The sequence below is a fragment of the Ambystoma mexicanum genome, chromosome 2q, assembly GCF_040938575.1.
Source record: "Ambystoma mexicanum isolate Mex_15411 chromosome 2q, UKY_AmexF1_1, whole genome shotgun sequence".
Taxonomy (NCBI): Eukaryota; Metazoa; Chordata; class Amphibia; order Caudata; family Ambystomatidae; genus Ambystoma; species Ambystoma mexicanum.
In genome coordinates this window covers 128,294,896-128,315,346 of record NC_090924.1, presented here as the reverse complement: position 1 = coordinate 128,315,346, position 20,451 = coordinate 128,294,896, and the positions used below count along the sequence as shown (strand labels likewise).

Genomic DNA, 20,451 nt, shown 5'->3' with positions numbered 1-20,451 from the left:
GCTGCTCCAAGCAATCTCTGTCCAGCCGATGCAAATTTCCAGCTCAAATTTTCCCAGCACTCAAAAAGTCCCTCCTCCCGCCAGCTCTGCTTTCAGGAAGTTCAGCAGAAGCAGTCCAACTTCTGTTCCCACTTCAGAGGAAAAGCTTTCTCGGGCCAGAGAAAGCCAGGGAATCACTGTACCGGCAAGTGCATTTCTTACAACTGGTAATCCCTCAGAACACAGAAATGAAGAAGCTGTATATGAAAATGTATTATTTCTTTGGTACACTAACCTATGTAACTAATATGGACCATTTCAGAGGACGGAGCGGACCCAACTGTGATCCCAGAGACCCAAATACCCAGCAGTAGGGAAAATAAATCCTCTCTGTGCTCTGCAACATTACATACACAAAATGCAAGCGCGTGCATTTTTTTATTGGCCCCATATACAGAATACATGTGAGGATGCTTGCCTTCCCAGTGTATTTCTCAAGCTCTTGAGAGCATATGCTATTTCCATGGGAACGCAAATAAGTTCATACTTTACATTTGTGTGTGACAAAAGGAGAAAAAAACTATTTTGTGTAAAATGCCAGCAGAGAGTGTTTCTGCCCGGTCTCGAACCGGGGGGACCTTTCGCGTGTGAGGCGAACGTGATAACCACTACACTACAGAAACAGCTGCTTGCTCACCTTTGTAGGGACTGGGAGAACAGGTGCAAAGGGCAGTGCAAGTGGACCTGCTTAAAGACTAATCAAATGCCTTGCGCCTGAAGCTCACACAATCCAGCCTAAAACATACGTCCTATCAAGCATGCGCACATATACAAGTATGCCAGCTGAGGGCCTATGCAGCGTACAGAGGGAAGGACATATTTCCACTTTGAGATCGGACGGCCAAAACTCACAAGCAAATCAAGGAATGTTACTGAGAGCTAACAGAGAACACAAAGTGCTTGTCGCAAGGACATGGCACGCAAAGAGGTTCAGGAAGTGAATTGTTCATCGACTACTGCTTACCGAGAAAACCAGAGAGTCTGTCCAATGAAAATAACATTGAAAAAACAAAAAAAAGGAGCTCAAGTTAACCACCTTGATTGGGCTCGTCCGGGATTTGAACCCGGGACCTCTCGCACCCAAAGCGAGAATCATACCCCTAGACCAACGAGCCACGGTCCTTTGAGCATTTGACGGAATTGTCCTCAGCGTTTGCACCCCCCTTAGGATTCGAGGCCAAGAATGCCTATTCCTGAAGTTTGTTCCTGCCGCTGAAAGCCTTGTCGGTGTATGAGCCAAATGAATGCCCCAGTCGGCACGCTCTGACTGTCTTCACAGGTCTCCTCCTCATCCCGAAGGTTGGTGGCCCATTGACATCAGGGTGGAAGGTGCTTGCGATACACTGTTCCTTCCTTCCTTCCTTCCTTCCTTTATTCCTCTTATGCTGTTTATGTAATAAGAGGGGACGATACACAGAAGAGAGAAAGTGGCCCAACACACTAGACTAGCAGTCTTCTGATCAATCTGCAGCTGGCAAGGTGGGGGAGAGCCTTTATTTTGCACCTGCTGGGATCTGCATTGGCAGAAGCTCTGAGGGCTGGGCCTTTCCTTTTGCCTGTAAAAACAAAAAGCAGCCCTCCTCCCTCCAGCCCTGAGAGCATGGGCGTGACACTGGAAAAAGCAGCATCTCCCCTTTGGTAAAGATGACCATTGCACAGCTGCTCACTCAGAGCTCGATCGTGCTCGATCAGGTGAGATATATTTAGGTCACCAGCAAAGTCTGTTCTCTTTTCTTGCGTAGGGTGAGCATTCACAGAGCCCAGCTTCGTTGACAAGAGTGCAAAAGGTGTATACTAAAAGCTTTCTGCTTTACTTGAGCGCCATGGCCGTTATTATATTTTGGCTGCTCCAAGCAATCTCTGTCCAGCCGATGCAAATTTCCAGCTCAAATTTTCCCAGCACTCAAAAAGTCCCTCCTCCCGCCAGCTCTGCTTTCAGGAAGTTCAGCAGAAGCAGTCCAACTTCTGTTCCCACTTCAGAGGAAAAGCTTTCTCGGGCCAGAGAAAGCCAGGGAATCACTGTACCGGCAAGTGCATTTCTTACAACTGGTAATCCCTCAGAACACAGAAATGAAGAAGCTGTATATGAAAATGTATTATTTCTTTGGTACACTAACCTATGTAACTAATATGGACCATTTCAGAGGACGGAGCGGACCCAACTGTGATCCCAGAGACCCAAATACCCAGCAGTAGGGAAAATAAATCCTCTCTGTGCTCTGCAACATTACATACACAAAATGCAAGCGCGTGCATTTTTTTATTGGCCCCATATACAGAATACATGTGAGGATGCTTGCCTTCCCAGTGTATTTCTCAAGCTCTTGAGAGCATATGCTATTTCCATGGGAACGCAAATAAGTTCATACTTTACATTTGTGTGTGACAAAAGGGGAAAAAAACTATTTTGTGTAAAATGCCAGCAGAGAGTGTTTCTGCCCGGTCTCGAACCGGGGACCTTTCGCGTGTGAGGCGACCGTGATAACCACTACACTACAGAAACAGCTGCTTGCTCACCTTTGTAGGGACTGGGAGAACAGGTGCAAAGGGCAGTGCAAGTGGACCTGCTTAAAGACTAATCAAATGCCTTGCGCCTGAAGCTCACACAATCCAGCCTAAAACATACGTCCTATCAAGCATGCGCACATATACAAGTATGCCAGCTGAGGGCCTATGCAGCGTACAGAGGGAAGGACATATTTCCACTTTGAGATCGGACGGCCAAAACTCACAAGCAAATCAAGGAATGTTACTGAGAGCTAACAGAGAACACAAAGTGCTTGTCGCAAGGACATGGCACGCAAAGAGGTTCAGGAAGTGAATTGTTCATCGACTACTGCTTACCGAGAAAACCAGAGAGTCTGTCCAATGAAAATAACATTGAAAAAACAAAAAAAAGGAGCTCAAGTTAACCACCTTGATTGGGCTCGTCCGGGATTTGAACCCGGGACCTCTCGCACCCAAAGCGAGAATCATACCCCTAGACCAACGAGCCACGGTCCTTTGAGCATTTGACGGAATTGTCCTCAGCGTTTGCACCCCCCTTAGGATTCGAGGCCAAGAATGCCTATTCCTGAAGTTTGTTCCTGCCGCTGAAAGCCTTGTCGGTGTATGAGCCAAATGAATGCCCCAGTCGGCACGCTCTGACTGTCTTCACAGGTCTCCTCCTCATCCCGAAGGTTGGTGGCCCATTGACATCAGGGTGGAAGGTGCTTGCGATACACTGTTCCTTCCTTCCTTCCTTCCTTCCTTTATTCCTCTTATGCTGTTTATGTAATAAGAGGGGACGATACACAGAAGAGAGAAAGTGGCCCAACACACTAGACTAGCAGTCTTCTGATCAATCTGCAGCTGGCAAGGTGGGGGAGAGCCTTTATTTTGCACCTGCTGGGATCTGCATTGGGAGAAGCTCTGAGGGCTGGGCCTTTCCTTTTGCCTGTAAAAACAAAAAGCAGGTCTCCTCGCTCCAGCCCTGAGAGCATGGGCGTGACACTGGAAAAAGCAGCATCTCCCCTTTGGTAAAGATGACCATTGCACAGCTGCTCACTCAGAGCTCGATCGTGCTCGATCAGGGGAGATATATTTAGGTCACCAGCAAAGTCTGTTCTCTTTTCTTGCGTAGGGTGAGCATTCACAGAGCCCAGCTTCGTTGACAAGAGTGCAAAAGGTGTATACTAAAAGCTTTCTGCTTTACTTGAGCGCCATGGCCGTTATTATATTTTGGCTGCTCCAAGCAATCTCTGTCCAGCCGATGCAAATTTCCAGCTCAAATTTTCCCAGCACTCAAAAAGTCCCTCCTCCCGCCAGCTCTGCTTTCAGGAAGTTCAGCAGAAGCAGTCCAACTTCTGTTCCCACTTCAGAGGAAAAGCTTTCTCGGGCCAGAGAAAGCCAGGGAATCACTGTACCGGCAAGTGCATTTCTTACAACTGGTAATCCCTCAGAACACAGAAATGAAGAAGCTGTATATGAAAATGTATTATTTCTTTGGTACACTAACCTATGTAACTAATATGGACCATTTCAGAGGACGGAGCGGACCCAACTGTGATCCCAGAGACCCAAATACCCAGCAGTAGGGAAAATAAATCCTCTCTGTGCTCTGCAACATTACATACACAAAATGCAAGCGCGTGCATTTTTTTATTGGCCCCATATACAGAATACATGTGAGGATGCTTGCCTTCCCAGTGTATTTCTCAAGCTCTTGAGAGCATATGCTATTTCCATGGGAACGCAAATAAGTTCATACTTTACATTTGTGTGTGACAAAAGGGGAAAAAAACTATTTTGTGTAAAATGCCAGCAGAGAGTGTTTCTGCCCGGTCTCGAACCGGGGGGACCTTTCGCGTGTGAGGCGAACGTGATAACCACTACACTACAGAAACAGCTGCTTGCTCACCTTTGTAGGGACTGGGAGAACAGGTGCCTGCTTAAAGACTAATCAAATGCCTTGCGCCTGAAGCTCACACAATCCAGCCTAAAACATACGTCCTATCAAGCATGCGCACATATACAAGTATGCCAGCTGAGGGCCTATGCAGCGTACAGAGGGAAGGACATATTTCCACTTTGAGATCGGACGGCCAAAACTCACAAGCAAATCAAGGAATGTTACTGAGAGCTAACAGAGAACACAAAGTGCTTGTCGCAAGGACATGGCACGCAAAGAGGTTCAGGAAGTGAATTGTTCATCGACTACTGCTTACCGAGAAAACCAGAGAGTCTGTCCAATGAAAATAACATTAAAAAAACAAAAAAAAGGAGCTCAAGTTAACCACCTTGATTGGGCTCGTCCAGGATTTGAACCCGGGACCTCTCGCACCCAAAGCGAGAATCATACCCCTAGACCAACGAGCCACGGTCCTTTGAGCATTTGACGGAATTGTCCTCAGCGTTTGCACCCCCCTTAGGATTCGAGGCCAAGAATGCCTATTCCTGAAGTTTGTTCCTGCCGCTGAAAGCCTTGTCGGTGTATGAGCCAAATGAATGCCCCAGTCGGCACGCTCTGACTGTCTTCACAGGTCTCCTCCTCATCCCGAAGGTTGGTGGCCCATTGACATCAGGGTGGAAGGTGCTTGCGATACACTGTTCCTTCCTTCCTTCCTTCCTTCCTTCCTTTATTCCTCTTATGCTGTTTATGTAATAAGAGGGGACGATACACAGAAGAGAGAAAGTGGCCCAACACACTAGACTAGCAGTCTTCTGATCAATCTGCAGCTGGCAAGGTGGGGGAGAGCCTTTATTTTGCACCTGCTGGGATCTGCATTGGGAGAAGCTCTGAGGGCTGGGCCTTTCCTTTTGCCTGTAAAAACAAAAAGCAGGTCTCCTCCCTCCAGCCCTGAGAGCATGGGCGTGACACTGGAAAAAGCAGCATCTCCCCTTTGGTAAAGATGACCATTGCACAGCTGCTCACTCAGAGCTCGATCGTGCTCGATCAGGGGAGATATATTTAGGTCACCAGCAAAGTCTGTTCTCTTTTCTTGCGTAGGGTGAGCATTCACAGAGCCCAGCTTCGTTGACAAGAGTGCAAAAGGTGTATACTAAAAGCTTTCTGCTTTACTTGAGCGCCATGGCCGTTATTATATTTTGGCTGCTCCAAGCAATCTCTGTCCAGCCGATGCAAATTTCCAGCTCAAATTTTCCCAGCACTCAAAAAGTCCCTCCTCCCGCCAGCTCTGCTTTCAGGAAGTTCAGCAGAAGCAGTCCAACTTCTGTTCCCACTTCAGAGGAAAAGCTTTCTCGGGCCAGAGAAAGCCAGGGAATCACTGTACCGGCAAGTGCATTTCTTACAACTGGTAATCCCTCAGAACACAGAAATGAAGAAGCTGTATATGAAAATGTATTATTTCTTTGGTACACTAACCTATGTAACTAATATGGACCATTTCAGAGGACGGAGCGGACCCAACTGTGATCCCAGAGACCCAAATACCCAGCAGTAGGGAAAATAAATCCTCTCTGTGCTCTGCAACATTACATACACAAAATGCAAGCGCGTGCATTTTTTTATTGGCCCCATATACAGAATACATGTGAGGATGCTTGCCTTCCCAGTGTATTTCTCAAGCTCTTGAGAGCATATGCTATTTCCATGGGAACGCAAATAAGTTCATACTTTACATTTGTGTGTGACAAAAGGGGAAAAAAACTATTTTGTGTAAAATGCCAGCAGAGAGTGTTTCTGCCCGGTCTCGAACCGGGGGGACCTTTCGCGTGTGAGGCGAACGTGATAACCACTACACTACAGAAACAGCTGCTTGCTCACCTTTGTAGGGACTGGGAGAACAGGTGCCTGCTTAAAGACTAATCAAATGCCTTGCGCCTGAAGCTCACACAATCCAGCCTAAAACATACGTCCTATCAAGCATGCGCACATATACAAGTATGCCAGCTGAGGGCCTATGCAGCGTACAGAGGGAAGGACATATTTCCACTTTGAGATCGGACGGCCAAAACTCACAAGCAAATCAAGGAATGTTACTGAGAGCTAACAGAGAACACAAAGTGCTTGTCGCAAGGACATGGCACGCAAAGAGGTTCAGGAAGTGAATTGTTCATCGACTACTGCTTACCGAGAAAACCAGAGAGTCTGTCCAATGAAAATAACATTAAAAAAACAAAAAAAAGGAGCTCAAGTTAACCACCTTGATTGGGCTCGTCCAGGATTTGAACCCGGGACCTCTCGCACCCAAAGCGAGAATCATACCCCTAGACCAACGAGCCACGGTCCTTTGAGCATTTGACGGAATTGTCCTCAGCGTTTGCACCCCCCTTAGGATTCGAGGCCAAGAATGCCTATTCCTGAAGTTTGTTCCTGCCGCTGAAAGCCTTGTCGGTGTATGAGCCAAATGAATGCCCCAGTCGGCACGCTCTGACTGTCTTCACAGGTCTCCTCCTCATCCCGAAGGTTGGTGGCCCATTGACATCAGGGTGGAAGGTGCTTGCGATACACTGTTCCTTCCTTCCTTCCTTCCTTCCTTTATTCCTCTTATGCTGTTTATGTAATAAGAGGGGACGATACACAGAAGAGAGAAAGTGGCCCAACACACTAGACTAGCAGTCTTCTGATCAATCTGCAGCTGGCAAGGTGGGGGAGAGCCTTTATTTTGCACCTGCTGGGATCTGCATTGGCAGAAGCTCTGAGGGCTGGGCCTTTCCTTTTGCCTGTAAAAACAAAAAGCAGCCCTCCTCCCTCCAGCCCTGAGAGCATGGGCGTGACACTGGAAAAAGCAGCATCTCCCCTTTGGTAAAGATGACCATTGCACAGCTGCTCACTCAGAGCTCGATCGTGCTCGATCAGGCGAGATATATTTAGGTCACCAGCAAAGTCTGTTCTCTTTTCTTGCGTAGGGTGAGCATTCACAGAGCCCAGCTTCGTTGACAAGAGTGCAAAAGGTGTATACTAAAAGCTTTCTGCTTTACTTGAGCGCCATGGCCGTTATTATATTTTGGCTGCTCCAAGCAATCTCTGTCCAGCCGATGCAAATTTCCAGCTCAAATTTTCCCAGCACTCAAAAAGTCCCTCCTCCCGCCAGCTCTGCTTTCAGGAAGTTCAGCAGAAGCAGTCCAACTTCTGTTCCCACTTCAGAGGAAAAGCTTTCTCGGGCCAGAGAAAGCCAGGGAATCACTGTACCGGCAAGTGCATTTCTTACAACTGGTAATCCCTCAGAACACAGAAATGAAGAAGCTGTATATGAAAATGTATTATTTCTTTGGTACACTAACCTATGTAACTAATATGGACCATTTCAGAGGACGGAGCGGACCCAACTGTGATCCCAGAGACCCAAATACCCAGCAGTAGGGAAAATAAATCCTCTCTGTGCTCTGCAACATTACATACACAAAATGCAAGCGCGTGCATTTTTTTATTGGCCCCATATACAGAATACATGTGAGGATGCTTGCCTTCCCAGTGTATTTCTCAAGCTCTTGAGAGCATATGCTATTTCCATGGGAACGCAAATAAGTTCATACTTTACATTTGTGTGTGACAAAAGGGGAAAAAAACTATTTTGTGTAAAATGCCAGCAGAGAGTGTTTCTGCCCGGTCTCGAACCGGGGGGACCTTTCGCGTGTGAGGCGAACGTGATAACCACTACACTACAGAAACAGCTGCTTGCTCACCTTTGTAGGGACTGGGAGAACAGGTGCAAAGGGCAGTGCAAGTGGACCTGCTTAAAGACTAATCAAATGCCTTGCGCCTGAAGCTCACACAATCCAGCCTAAAACATACGTCCTATCAAGCATGCGCACATATACAAGTATGCCAGCTGAGGGCCTATGCAGCGTACAGAGGGAAGGACATATTTCCACTTTGAGATCGGACGGCCAAAACTCACAAGCAAATCAAGGAATGTTACTGAGAGCTAACAGAGAACACAAAGTGCTTGTCGCAAGGACATGGCACGCAAAGAGGTTCAGGAAGTGAATTGTTCATCGACTACTGCTTACCGAGAAAACCAGAGAGTCTGTCCAATGAAAATAACATTGAAAAAACAAAAAAAAGGAGCTCAAGTTAACCACCTTGATTGGGCTCGACCTCTCGCACCCAAAGCGAGAATCATACCCCTAGACCAACGAGCCACGGTCCTTTGAGCATTTGACGGAATTGTCCTCAGCGTTTGCACCCCCCTTAGGATTCGAGGCCAAGAATGCCTATTCCTGAAGTTTGTTCCTGCCGCTGAAAGCCTTGTCGGTGTATGAGCCAAATGAATGCCCCAGTCGGCACGCTCTGACTGTCTTCACAGGTCTCCTCCTCATCCCGAAGGTTGGTGGCCCATTGACATCAGGGTGGAAGGTGCTTGCGATACACTGTTCCTTCCTTCCTTCCTTCCTTCCTTTATTCCTCTTATGCTGTTTATGTAATAAGAGGGGACGATACACAGAAGAGAGAAAGTGGCCCAACACACTAGACTAGCAGTCTTCTGATCAATCTGCAGCTGGCAAGGTGGGGGAGAGCCTTTATTTTGCACCTGCTGGGATCTGCATTGGCAGAAGCTCTGAGGGCTGGGCCTTTCCTTTTGCCTGTAAAAACAAAAAGCAGCCCTCCTCCCTCCAGCCCTGAGAGCATGGGCGTGACACTGGAAAAAGCAGCATCTCCCCTTTGGTAAAGATGACCATTGCACAGCTGCTCACTCAGAGCTCGATCGTGCTCGATCAGGTGAGATATATTTAGGTCACCAGCAAAGTCTGTTCTCTTTTCTTGCGTAGGGTGAGCATTCACAGAGCCCAGCTTCGTTGACAAGAGTGCAAAAGGTGTATACTAAAAGCTTTCTGCTTTACTTGAGCGCCATGGCCGTTATTATATTTTGGCTGCTCCAAGCAATCTCTGTCCAGCCGATGCAAATTTCCAGCTCAAATTTTCCCAGCACTCAAAAAGTCCCTCCTCCCGCCAGCTCTGCTTTCAGGAAGTTCAGCAGAAGCAGTCCAACTTCTGTTCCCACTTCAGAGGAAAAGCTTTCTCGGGCCAGAGAAAGCCAGGGAATCACTGTACCGGCAAGTGCATTTCTTACAACTGGTAATCCCTCAGAACACAGAAATGAAGAAGCTGTATATGAAAATGTATTATTTCTTTGGTACACTAACCTATGTAACTAATATGGACCATTTCAGAGGACGGAGCGGACCCAACTGTGATCCCAGAGACCCAAATACCCAGCAGTAGGGAAAATAAATCCTCTCTGTGCTCTGCAACATTACATACACAAAATGCAAGCGCGTGCATTTTTTTATTGGCCCCATATACAGAATACATGTGAGGATGCTTGCCTTCCCAGTGTATTTCTCAAGCTCTTGAGAGCATATGCTATTTCCATGGGAACGCAAATAAGTTCATACTTTACATTTGTGTGTGACAAAAGGGGAAAAAAACTATTTTGTGTAAAATGCCAGCAGAGAGTGTTTCTGCCCGGTCTCGAACCGGGGACCTTTCGCGTGTGAGGCGAACGTGATAACCACTACACTACAGAAACAGCTGCTTGCTCACCTTTGTAGGGACTGGGAGAACAGGTGCAAAGGGCAGTGCAAGTGGACCTGCTTAAAGACTAATCAAATGCCTTGCGCCTGAAGCTCACACAATCCAGCCTAAAACATACGTCCTATCAAGCATGCGCACATATACAAGTATGCCAGCTGAGGGCCTATGCAGCGTACAGAGGGAAGGACATATTTCCACTTTGAGATCGGACGGCCAAAACTCACAAGCAAATCAAGGAATGTTACTGAGAGCTAACAGAGAACACAAAGTGCTTGTCGCAAGGACATGGCACGCAAAGAGGTTCAGGAAGTGAATTGTTCATCGACTACTGCTTACCGAGAAAACCAGAGAGTCTGTCCAATGAAAATAACATTGAAAAAACAAAAAAAAGGAGCTCAAGTTAACCACCTTGATTGGGCTCGTCCGGGATTTGAACCCAGGACCTCTCGCACCCAAAGCGAGAATCATACCCCTAGACCAACGAGCCACGGTCCTTTGAGCATTTGACGGAATTGTCCTCAGCGTTTGCACCCCCCTTAGGATTCGAGGCCAAGAATGCCTATTCCTGAAGTTTGTTCCTGCCGCTGAAAGCCTTGTCGGTGTATGAGCCAAATGAATGCCCCAGTCGGCACGCTCTGACTGTCTTCACAGGTCTCCTCCTCATCCCGAAGGTTGGTGGCCCATTGACATCAGGGTGGAAGGTGCTTGCGATACACTGTTCCTTCCTTCCTTCCTTCCTTCCTTTATTCCTCTTATGCTGTTTATGTAATAAGAGGGGACGATACACAGAAGAGAGAAAGTGGCCCAACACACTAGACTAGCAGTCTTCTGATCAATCTGCAGCTGGCAAGGTGGGGGAGAGCCTTTATTTTGCACCTGCTGGGATCTGCATTGGGAGAAGCTCTGAGGGCTGGGCCTTTCCTTTTGCCTGTAAAAACAAAAAGCAGGTCTCCTCCCTCCAGCCCTGAGAGCATGGGCGTGACACTGGAAAAAGCAGCATCTCCCCTTTGGTAAAGATGACCATTGCACAGCTGCTCACTCAGAGCTCGATCGTGCTCGATCAGGGGAGATATATTTAGGTCACCAGCAAAGTCTGTTCTCTTTTCTTGCGTAGGGTGAGCATTCACAGAGCCCAGCTTCGTTGACAAGAGTGCAAAAGGTGTATACTAAAAGCTTTCTGCTTTACTTGAGCGCCATGGCCGTTATTATATTTTGGCTGCTCCAAGCAATCTCTGTCCAGCCGATGCAAATTTCCAGCTCAAATTTTCCCAGCACTCAAAAAGTCCCTCCTCCCGCCAGCTCTGCTTTCAGGAAGTTCAGCAGAAGCAGTCCAACTTCTGTTCCCACTTCAGAGGAAAAGCTTTCTCGGGCCAGAGAAAGCCAGGGAATCACTGTACCGGCAAGTGCATTTCTTACAACTGGTAATCCCTCAGAACACAGAAATGAAGAAGCTGTATATGAAAATGTATTATTTCTTTGGTACACTAACCTATGTAACTAATATGGACCATTTCAGAGGACGGAGCGGACCCAACTGTGATCCCAGAGACCCAAATACCCAGCAGTAGGGAAAATAAATCCTCTCTGTGCTCTGCAACATTACATACACAAAATGCAAGCGCGTGCATTTTTTTATTGGCCCCATATACAGAATACATGTGAGGATGCTTGCCTTCCCAGTGTATTTCTCAAGCTCTTGAGAGCATATGCTATTTCCATGGGAACGCAAATAAGTTCATACTTTACATTTGTGTGTGACAAAAGGGGAAAAAAACTATTTTGTGTAAAATGCCAACAGAGAGTGTTTCTGCCCGGTCTCGAACCGGGGGGACCTTTCGCGTGTGAGGCGAACGTGATAACCACTACACTACAGAAACAGCTGCTTGCTCACCTTTGTAGGGACTGGGAGAACAGGTGCCTGCTTAAAGACTAATCAAATGCCTTGCGCCTGAAGCTCACACAATCCAGCCTAAAACATACGTCCTATCAAGCATGCGCACATATACAAGTATGCCAGCTGAGGGCCTATGCAGCGTACAGAGGGAAGGACATATTTCCACTTTGAGATCGGACGGCCAAAACTCACAAGCAAATCAAGGAATGTTACTGAGAGCTAACAGAGAACACAAAGTGCTTGTCGCAAGGACATGGCACGCAAAGAGGTTCAGGAAGTGAATTGTTCATCGACTACTGCTTACCGAGAAAACCAGAGAGTCTGTCCAATGAAAATAACATTAAAAAAACAAAAAAAAGGAGCTCAAGTTAACCACCTTGATTGGGCTCGTCCAGGATTTGAACCCGGGACCTCTCGCACCCAAAGCGAGAATCATACCCCTAGACCAACGAGCCACGGTCCTTTGAGCATTTGACGGAATTGTCCTCAGCGTTTGCACCCCCCTTAGGATTCGAGGCCAAGAATGCCTATTCCTGAAGTTTGTTCCTGCCGCTGAAAGCCTTGTCGGTGTATGAGCCAAATGAATGCCCCAGTCGGCACGCTCTGACTGTCTTCACAGGTCTCCTCCTCATCCCGAAGGTTGGTGGCCCATTGACATCAGGGTGGAAGGTGCTTGCGATACACTGTTCCTTCCTTCCTTCCTTCCTTCCTTTATTCCTCTTATGCTGTTTATGTAATAAGAGGGGACGATACACAGAAGAGAGAAAGTGGCCCAACACACTAGACTAGCAGTCTTCTGATCAATCTGCAGCTGGCAAGGTGGGGGAGAGCCTTTATTTTGCACCTGCTGGGATCTGCATTGGCAGAAGCTCTGAGGGCTGGGCCTTTCCTTTTGCCTGTAAAAACAAAAAGCAGCCCTCCTCCCTCCAGCCCTGAGAGCATGGGCGTGACACTGGAAAAAGCAGCATCTCCCCTTTGGTAAAGATGACCATTGCACAGCTGCTCACTCAGAGCTCGATCGTGCTCGATCAGGCGAGATATATTTAGGTCACCAGCAAAGTCTGTTCTCTTTTCTTGCGTAGGGTGAGCATTCACAGAGCCCAGCTTCGTTGACAAGAGTGCAAAAGGTGTATACTAAAAGCTTTCTGCTTTACTTGAGCGCCATGGCCGTTATTATATTTTGGCTGCTCCAAGCAATCTCTGTCCAGCCGATGCAAATTTCCAGCTCAAATTTTCCCAGCACTCAAAAAGTCCCTCCTCCCGCCAGCTCTGCTTTCAGGAAGTTCAGCAGAAGCAGTCCAACTTCTGTTCCCACTTCAGAGGAAAAGCTTTCTCGGGCCAGAGAAAGCCAGGGAATCACTGTACCGGCAAGTGCATTTCTTACAACTGGTAATCCCTCAGAACACAGAAATGAAGAAGCTGTATATGAAAATGTATTATTTCTTTGGTACACTAACCTATGTAACTAATATGGACCATTTCAGAGGACGGAGCGGACCCAACTGTGATCCCAGAGACCCAAATACCCAGCAGTAGGGAAAATAAATCCTCTCTGTGCTCTGCAACATTACATACACAAAATGCAAGCGCGTGCATTTTTTTATTGGCCCCATATACAGAATACATGTGAGGATGCTTGCCTTCCCAGTGTATTTCTCAAGCTCTTGAGAGCATATGCTATTTCCATGGGAACGCAAATAAGTTCATACTTTACATTTGTGTGTGACAAAAGGGGAAAAAAACTATTTTGTGTAAAATGCCAGCAGAGAGTGTTTCTGCCCGGTCTCGAACCGGGGGGACCTTTCGCGTGTGAGGCGAACGTGATAACCACTACACTACAGAAACAGCTGCTTGCTCACCTTTGTAGGGACTGGGAGAACAGGTGCAAAGGGCAGTGCAAGTGGACCTGCTTAAAGACTAATCAAATGCCTTGCGCCTGAAGCTCACACAATCCAGCCTAAAACATACGTCCTATCAAGCATGCGCACATATACAAGTATGCCAGCTGAGGGCCTATGCAGCGTACAGAGGGAAGGACATATTTCCACTTTGAGATCGGACGGCCAAAACTCACAAGCAAATCAAGGAATGTTACTGAGAGCTAACAGAGAACACAAAGTGCTTGTCGCAAGGACATGGCACGCAAAGAGGTTCAGGAAGTGAATTGTTCATCGACTACTGCTTACCGAGAAAACCAGAGAGTCTGTCCAATGAAAATAACATTGAAAAAACAAAAAAAGGTGCTCAAGTTAACCACCTTGATTGGGCTCGTCCGGGATTTGAACCCGGGACCTCTCGCACCCAAAGCGAGAATCATACCCCTAGACCAACGAGCCACGGTCCTTTGAGCATTTGACGGAATTGTCCTCAGCGTTTGCACCCCCCTTAGGATTCGAGGCCAAGAATGCCTATTCCTGAAGTTTGTTCCTGCCGCTGAAAGCCTTGTCGGTGTATGAGCCAAATGAATGCCCCAGTCGGCACGCTCTGACTGTCTTCACAGGTCTCCTCCTCATCCCGAAGGTTGGTGGCCCATTGACATCAGGGTGGAAGGTGCTTGCGATACACTGTTCCTTCCTTCCTTCCTTCCTTCCTTTATTCCTCTTATGCTGTTTATGTAATAAGAGGGGACGATACACAGAAGAGAGAAAGTGGCCCAACACACTAGACTAGCAGTCTTCTGATCAATCTGCAGCTGGCAAGGTGGGGGAGAGCCTTTATTTTGCACCTGCTGGGATCTGCATTGGCAGAAGCTCTGAGGGCTGGGCCTTTCCTTTTGCCTGTAAAAACAAAAAGCAACCCTCCTCCCTCCAGCCCTGAGAGCATGGGCGTGACACTGGAAAAAGCAGCATCTCCCCTTTGGTAAAGATGACCATTGCACAGCTGCTCACTCAGAGCTCGATCGTGCTCGATCAGGCGAGATATATTTAGGTCACCAGCAAAGTCTGTTCTCTTTTCTTGCGTAGGGTGAGCATTCACAGAGCCCAGCTTCGTTGACAAGAGTGCAAAAGGTGTATACTAAAAGCTTTCTGCTTTACTTGAGCGCCATGGCCGTTATTATATTTTGGCTGCTCCAAGCAATCTCTGTCCAGCCGATGCAAATTTCCAGCTCAAATTTTCCCAGCACTCAAAAAGTCCCTCCTCCCGCCAGCTCTGCTTTCAGGAAGTTCAGCAGAAGCAGTCCAACTTCTGTTCCCACTTCAGAGGAAAAGCTTTCTCGGGCCAGAGAAAGCCAGGGAATCACTGTACCGGCAAGTGCATTTCTTACAACTGGTAATCCCTCAGAACACAGAAATGAAGAAGCTGTATATGAAAATGTATTATTTCTTTGGTACACTAACCTATGTAACTAATATGGACCATTTCAGAGGACGGAGCGGACCCAACTGTGATCCCAGAGACCCAAATACCCAGCAGTAGGGAAAATAAATCCTCTCTGTGCTCTGCAACATTACATACACAAAATGCAAGCGCGTGCATTTTTTTATTGGCCCCATATACAGAATACATGTGAGGATGCTTGCCTTCCCAGTGTATTTCTCAAGCTCTTGAGAGCATATGCTATTTCCATGGGAACGCAAATAAGTTCATACTTTACATTTGTGTGTGACAAAAGGGGAAAAAAACTATTTTGTGTAAAATGCCAGCAGAGAGTGTTTCTGCCCGGTCTCGAACCGGGGACCTTTCGCGTGTGAGGCGAACGTGATAACCACTACACTACAGAAACAGCTGCTTGCTCACCTTTGTAGGGACTGGGAGAACAGGTGCAAAGGGCAGTGCAAGTGGACCTGCTTAAAGACTAATCAAATGCCTTGCGCCTGAAGCTCACACAATCCAGCCTAAAACATACGTCCTATCAAGCATGCGCACATATACAAGTATGCCAGCTGAGGGCCTATGCAGCGTACAGAGGGAAGGACATATTTCCACTTTGAGATCGGACGGCCAAAACTCACAAGCAAATCAAGGAATGTTACTGAGAGCTAACAGAGAACACAAAGTGCTTGTCGCAAGGACATGGCACGCAAAGAGGTTCAGGAAGTGAATTGTTCATCGACTACTGCTTACCGAGAAAACCAGAGAGTCTGTCCAATGAAAATAACATTGAAAAAACAAAAAAAAGGAGCTCAAGTTAACCACCTTGATTGGGCTCGTCCGGGATTTGAACCCGGGACCTCTCGCACCCAAAGCGAGAATCATACCCCTAGACCAACGAGCCACGGTCCTTTGAGCATTTGACGGAATTGTCCTCAGCGTTTGCACCCCCCTTAGGATTCGAGGCCAAGAATGCCTATTCCTGAAGTTTGTTCCTGCCGCTGAAAGCCTTGTCGGTGTATGAGCCAAATGAATGCCCCAGTCGGCACGCTCTGACTGTCTTCACAGGTCTCCTCCTCATCCCGAAGGTTGGTGGCCCATTGACATCAGGGTGGAAGGTGCTTGCGATACACTGTTCCTTCCTTCCTTCCTTTATTCCTCTTATGCTGTTTATGTAATAAGAGGGGACGATACACAGAAGAGAGAAAGTGGCCCAACACACTAGACTAGCAGTCTTCTGATCAATCTGCAGCTGGCAAGGTGGGGGAGAGCCTTTATTTTGCACCTGCTGGGATCTGCATTGGCAGAAGCTCTGAGGGCTGGGCCTTTCCTTTTGCCTGTAAAAACAAAAAGCAGCCCTCCTCCCTCCAGCCCTGAGAGCATGGGCGTGACACTGGAAAAAGCAGCATCTCCCCTTTGGTAAAGATGACCATTGCACAGCTGCTCACTCAGAGCTCGATCGTGCTCGATCAGGCGAGATATATTTAGGTCACCAGCAAAGTCTGTTCTCTTTTCTTGCGTAGGGTGAGCATTCACAGAGCCCAGCTTCGTTGACAAGAGTGCAAAAGGTGTATACTAAAAGCTTTCTGCTTTACTTGAGCGCCATGGCCGTTATTATATTTTGGCTGCTCCAAGCAATCTCTGTCCAGCCGATGCAAATTTCCAGCTCAAATTTTCCCAGCACTCAAAAAGTCCCTCCTCCCGCCAGCTCTGCTTTCAGGAAGTTCAGCAGAAGCAGTCCAACTTCTGTTCCCACTTCAGAGGAAAAGCTTTCTCGGGCCAGAGAAAGCCAGGGAATCACTGTACCGGCAAGTGCATTTCTTACAACTGGTAATCCCTCAGAACACAGAAATGAAGAAGCTGTATATGAAAATGTATTATTTCTTTGGTACACTAACCTATGTAACTAATATGGACCATTTCAGAGGACGGAGCGGACCCAACTGTGATCCCAGAGACCCAAATACCCAGCAGTAGGGAAAATAAATCCTCTCTGTGCTCTGCAACATTACATACACAAAATGCAAGCGCGTGCATTTTTTTATTGGCCCCATATACAGAATACATGTGAGGATGCTTGCCTTCCCAGTGTATTTCTCAAGCTCTTGAGAGCATATGCTATTTCCATGGGAACGCAAATAAGTTCATAATTTACATTTGTGTGTGACAAAAGGGGAAAAAAACTATTTTGTGTAAAATGCCAGCAGAGAGAGTTTCTGCCCGGTCTCGAACCGGGGACCTTTCGCGTGTGAGGCGAACGTGATAACCACTACACTACAGAAACAGCTGCTTGCTCACCTTTGTAGGGACTGGGAGAACAGGTGCAAAGGGCAGTGCAAGTGGACCTGCTTAAAGACTAATCAAATGCCTTGCGCCTGAAGCTCACACAATCCAGCCTAAAACATACGTCCTATCAAGCATGCGCACATATACAAGTATGCCAGCTGAGGGCCTATGCAGCGTACAGAGGGAAGGACATATTTCCACTTTGAGATCGGACGGCCAAAACTCACAAGCAAATCAAGGAATGTTACTGAGAGCTAACAGAGAACACAAAGTGCTTGTCGCAAGGACATGGCACGCAAAGAGGTTCAGGAAGTGAATTGTTCATCGACTACTGCTTACCGAGAAAACCAGAGAGTCTGTCCAATGAAAATAACATTAAAAAAACAAAAAAAAGGAGCTCAAGTTAACCACCTTGATTGGGCTCGTCCGGGATTTGAACCCGGGACCTCTCGCACCCAAAGCGAGAATCATACCCCTAGACCAACGAGCCACGGTCCTTTGAGCATTTGACGGAATTGTCCTCAGCGTTTGCACCCCCTTTAGGATTCGAGGCCAAGAATGCCTATTCCTGAAGTTTGTTCCTGCCGCTGAAAGCCTTGTCGGTGTATGAGCCAAATGAATGCCCCAGTCGGCACGCTCTGACTGTCTTCACAGGTCTCCTCCTCATCCCGAAGGTTGGTGGCCCATTGACATCAGGGTGGAAGGTGCTTGCGATACACTGTTCCTTCCTTCCTTCCTTCCTTCCTTTATTCCTCTTATGCTGTTTATGTAATAAGAGGGGACGATACACAGAAGAGAGAAAGTGGCCCAACACACTAGACTAGCAGTCTTCTGATCAATCTGCAGCTGGCAAGGTGGGGGAGAGCCTTTATTTTGCACCTGCTGGGATCTGCATTGGCAGAAGCTCTGAGGGCTGGGCCTTTCCTTTTGCCTGTAAAAACAGCCCTCCTCCCTCCAGCCCTGAGAGCATGGGCGTGACACTGGAAAAAGCAGCATCTCCCCTTTGGTAAAGATGACCATTGCACAGCTGCTCACTCAGAGCTCGATCGTGCTCGATCAGGCGAGATATATTTAGGTCACCAGCAAAGTCTGTTCTCTTTTCTTGCGTAGGGTGAGCATTCACAGAGCCCAGCTTCGTTGACAAGAGTGCAAAAGGTGTATACTAAAAGCTTTCTGCTTTACTTGAGCGCCATGGCCGTTATTATATTTTGGCTGCTCCAAGCAATCTCTGTCCAGCCGATGCAAATTTCCAGCTCAAATTTTCCCAGCACTCAAAAAGTCCCTCCTCCCGCCAGCTCTGCTTTCAGGAAGTTCAGCAGAAGCAGTCCAACTTCTGTTCCCACTTCAGAGGAAAAGCTTTCTCGGGCCAGAGAAAGCCAGGGAATCACTGTCCCGGCAAGTGCATTTCTTACAACTGGTAATCCCTCAGAACACAGAAATAAAGAAGCTGTATATGAAAATGTATTATTTCTTTGGTACACTAACCTATGTAACTAATATGGACCATTTCAGAGGACGGAGCGGACCCAACTGTGATCCCAGAGACCCAAATACCCAGCAGTAGGGAAAATAAATCCTCTCTGTGCTCTGCAACATTACATACACAAAATGCAAGCGCGTGCATTTTTTTATTGGCCCCATATACAGAATACATGTGAGGATGCTTGCCTTCCCAGTGTATTTCTCAAGCTCTTGAGAGCATATGCTATTTCCATGGGAACGCAAATAAGTTCATACTTTACATTTGTGTGTGACAAAAGGGGAAAAAAACTATTTTGTGTAAAATGCCAGCAGAGAGTGTTTCTGCCCGGTCTTGAACCGGGGACCTTTCGCGTGTGAGGCGAACGTGATAACCACTACACTACAGAAACAGCTGCTTGCTCACCTTTGTAGGGACTGGGAGAACAGGTGCAAAGGGCAGTGCAAGTGGACCTGCTTAAAGACTAATCAAATGCCTTGCGCCTGAAGCTCACACAATCCAGCCTAAAACATACGTCCTATCAAGCATGCGCACATATACAAGTATGCCAGCTGAGGGCCTATGCAGCGTACAGAGGGAAGGACATATTTCCACTTTGAGATCGGACGGCCAAAACTCACAAGCAAATCAAGGAATGTTACTGAGAGCTAACAGAGAACACAAAGTGCTTGTCGCAAGGACATGGCACGCAAAGAGGTTCAGGAAGTGAATTGTTCATCGACTACTGCTTACCGAGAAAACCAGAGAGTCTGTCCAATGAAAATAACATTGAAAAAACAAAAAAAAGGAGCTCAAGTTAACCACCTTGATTGGGCTCGTCCGGGATTTGAACCCGGGACCTCTCGCACCCAAAGCGAGAATCATACCCCTAGACCAACGAGCCACGGTCCTTTGAGCATTTGACGGAATTGTCCTCAGCGTTTGCACCCCCCTTAGGATTCGAGGCCAAGAATGCCTATTCCTGAAGTTTGTTCCTGCCGCTGAAAGCCTTGTCGGTGTATGAGCCAAATGAATGCCCCAGTCGGCACGCTCTGACTGTCTTCACAGGTCTCCTCCTCATCCCGAAGGTTGGTGGCCCATTGACATCAGGGTGGAAGGTGCTTGCGATACACTGTTCCTTCCTTCCTTCCTTCCTTTATTCCTCTTATGCTGTTTATGTAATAAGAGGGGACGATACACAGAAGAGAGAAAGTGGCCCAACACACTAGACTAGCAGTCTTCTGATCAATCTGCAGCTGGCAAGGTGGGGGAGAGCCTTTATTTTGCACCTGCTGGGATCTGCATTGGCAGAAGCTCTGAGGGCTGGGCCTTTCCTTTTGCCTGTAAAAACAAAAAGCAGCCCTCCTCCCTCCAGCCCTGAGAGCATGGGCGTGACACTGGAAAAAGCAGCATCTCCCCTTTGGTAAAGATGACCATTGCACAGCTGCTCACTCAGAGCTCGATCGTGCTCGATCAGGCGAG

At 47.5% G+C, this 20,451-nt stretch overlaps 21 non-coding genes across 21 annotated transcripts; all 21 read right to left on the bottom strand.

Moving 5' to 3' along the window:
* Positions 1-587: 587 nt before the first annotated feature.
* On the bottom strand, positions 588-662 carry TRNAV-CAC (transfer RNA valine (anticodon CAC)). Its single transcript has one exon. It is a non-coding gene; the product is annotated as a tRNA-Val (tRNA).
* A 420-nt stretch (positions 663-1,082) lies between these two features.
* On the bottom strand, positions 1,083-1,154 carry TRNAP-UGG (transfer RNA proline (anticodon UGG)). Its single transcript has one exon. It is a non-coding gene; the product is annotated as a tRNA-Pro (tRNA).
* A 1,315-nt stretch (positions 1,155-2,469) lies between these two features.
* Positions 2,470-2,542, bottom strand: TRNAV-CAC (transfer RNA valine (anticodon CAC)). Its single transcript has one exon. It is a non-coding gene; the product is annotated as a tRNA-Val (tRNA).
* Positions 2,543-2,962: 420 nt separating this feature from the next.
* On the bottom strand, positions 2,963-3,034 carry TRNAP-UGG (transfer RNA proline (anticodon UGG)). Its single transcript has one exon. It is a non-coding gene; the product is annotated as a tRNA-Pro (tRNA).
* Positions 3,035-4,349: 1,315 nt separating this feature from the next.
* On the bottom strand, positions 4,350-4,424 carry TRNAV-CAC (transfer RNA valine (anticodon CAC)). Its single transcript has one exon. It is a non-coding gene; the product is annotated as a tRNA-Val (tRNA).
* Positions 4,425-4,824: 400 nt separating this feature from the next.
* Positions 4,825-4,896, bottom strand: TRNAP-UGG (transfer RNA proline (anticodon UGG)). The gene has a single exon. It is a non-coding gene; the product is annotated as a tRNA-Pro (tRNA).
* Positions 4,897-6,215: 1,319 nt separating this feature from the next.
* TRNAV-CAC (transfer RNA valine (anticodon CAC)) lies at positions 6,216-6,290 on the bottom strand. Its single transcript has one exon. It is a non-coding gene; the product is annotated as a tRNA-Val (tRNA).
* Positions 6,291-6,690: 400 nt separating this feature from the next.
* On the bottom strand, positions 6,691-6,762 carry TRNAP-UGG (transfer RNA proline (anticodon UGG)). Its single transcript has one exon. It is a non-coding gene; the product is annotated as a tRNA-Pro (tRNA).
* A 1,315-nt stretch (positions 6,763-8,077) lies between these two features.
* TRNAV-CAC (transfer RNA valine (anticodon CAC)) lies at positions 8,078-8,152 on the bottom strand. Its single transcript has one exon. It is a non-coding gene; the product is annotated as a tRNA-Val (tRNA).
* A 1,788-nt stretch (positions 8,153-9,940) lies between these two features.
* TRNAV-CAC (transfer RNA valine (anticodon CAC)) lies at positions 9,941-10,013 on the bottom strand. Its single transcript has one exon. It is a non-coding gene; the product is annotated as a tRNA-Val (tRNA).
* A 420-nt stretch (positions 10,014-10,433) lies between these two features.
* TRNAP-UGG (transfer RNA proline (anticodon UGG)) lies at positions 10,434-10,505 on the bottom strand. Its single transcript has one exon. It is a non-coding gene; the product is annotated as a tRNA-Pro (tRNA).
* Positions 10,506-11,820: 1,315 nt separating this feature from the next.
* TRNAV-CAC (transfer RNA valine (anticodon CAC)) lies at positions 11,821-11,895 on the bottom strand. Its single transcript has one exon. It is a non-coding gene; the product is annotated as a tRNA-Val (tRNA).
* A 400-nt stretch (positions 11,896-12,295) lies between these two features.
* TRNAP-UGG (transfer RNA proline (anticodon UGG)) lies at positions 12,296-12,367 on the bottom strand. Its single transcript has one exon. It is a non-coding gene; the product is annotated as a tRNA-Pro (tRNA).
* A 1,315-nt stretch (positions 12,368-13,682) lies between these two features.
* Positions 13,683-13,757, bottom strand: TRNAV-CAC (transfer RNA valine (anticodon CAC)). The gene has a single exon. It is a non-coding gene; the product is annotated as a tRNA-Val (tRNA).
* Positions 13,758-14,176: 419 nt separating this feature from the next.
* TRNAP-UGG (transfer RNA proline (anticodon UGG)) lies at positions 14,177-14,248 on the bottom strand. The gene has a single exon. It is a non-coding gene; the product is annotated as a tRNA-Pro (tRNA).
* A 1,315-nt stretch (positions 14,249-15,563) lies between these two features.
* On the bottom strand, positions 15,564-15,636 carry TRNAV-CAC (transfer RNA valine (anticodon CAC)). The gene has a single exon. It is a non-coding gene; the product is annotated as a tRNA-Val (tRNA).
* A 420-nt stretch (positions 15,637-16,056) lies between these two features.
* Positions 16,057-16,128, bottom strand: TRNAP-UGG (transfer RNA proline (anticodon UGG)). The gene has a single exon. It is a non-coding gene; the product is annotated as a tRNA-Pro (tRNA).
* A 1,307-nt stretch (positions 16,129-17,435) lies between these two features.
* On the bottom strand, positions 17,436-17,508 carry TRNAV-CAC (transfer RNA valine (anticodon CAC)). Its single transcript has one exon. It is a non-coding gene; the product is annotated as a tRNA-Val (tRNA).
* A 420-nt stretch (positions 17,509-17,928) lies between these two features.
* Positions 17,929-18,000, bottom strand: TRNAP-UGG (transfer RNA proline (anticodon UGG)). The gene has a single exon. It is a non-coding gene; the product is annotated as a tRNA-Pro (tRNA).
* Positions 18,001-19,308: 1,308 nt separating this feature from the next.
* On the bottom strand, positions 19,309-19,381 carry TRNAV-CAC (transfer RNA valine (anticodon CAC)). Its single transcript has one exon. It is a non-coding gene; the product is annotated as a tRNA-Val (tRNA).
* Positions 19,382-19,801: 420 nt separating this feature from the next.
* On the bottom strand, positions 19,802-19,873 carry TRNAP-UGG (transfer RNA proline (anticodon UGG)). The gene has a single exon. It is a non-coding gene; the product is annotated as a tRNA-Pro (tRNA).
* Between the last annotated feature and the right edge of the window lie 578 nt (positions 19,874-20,451).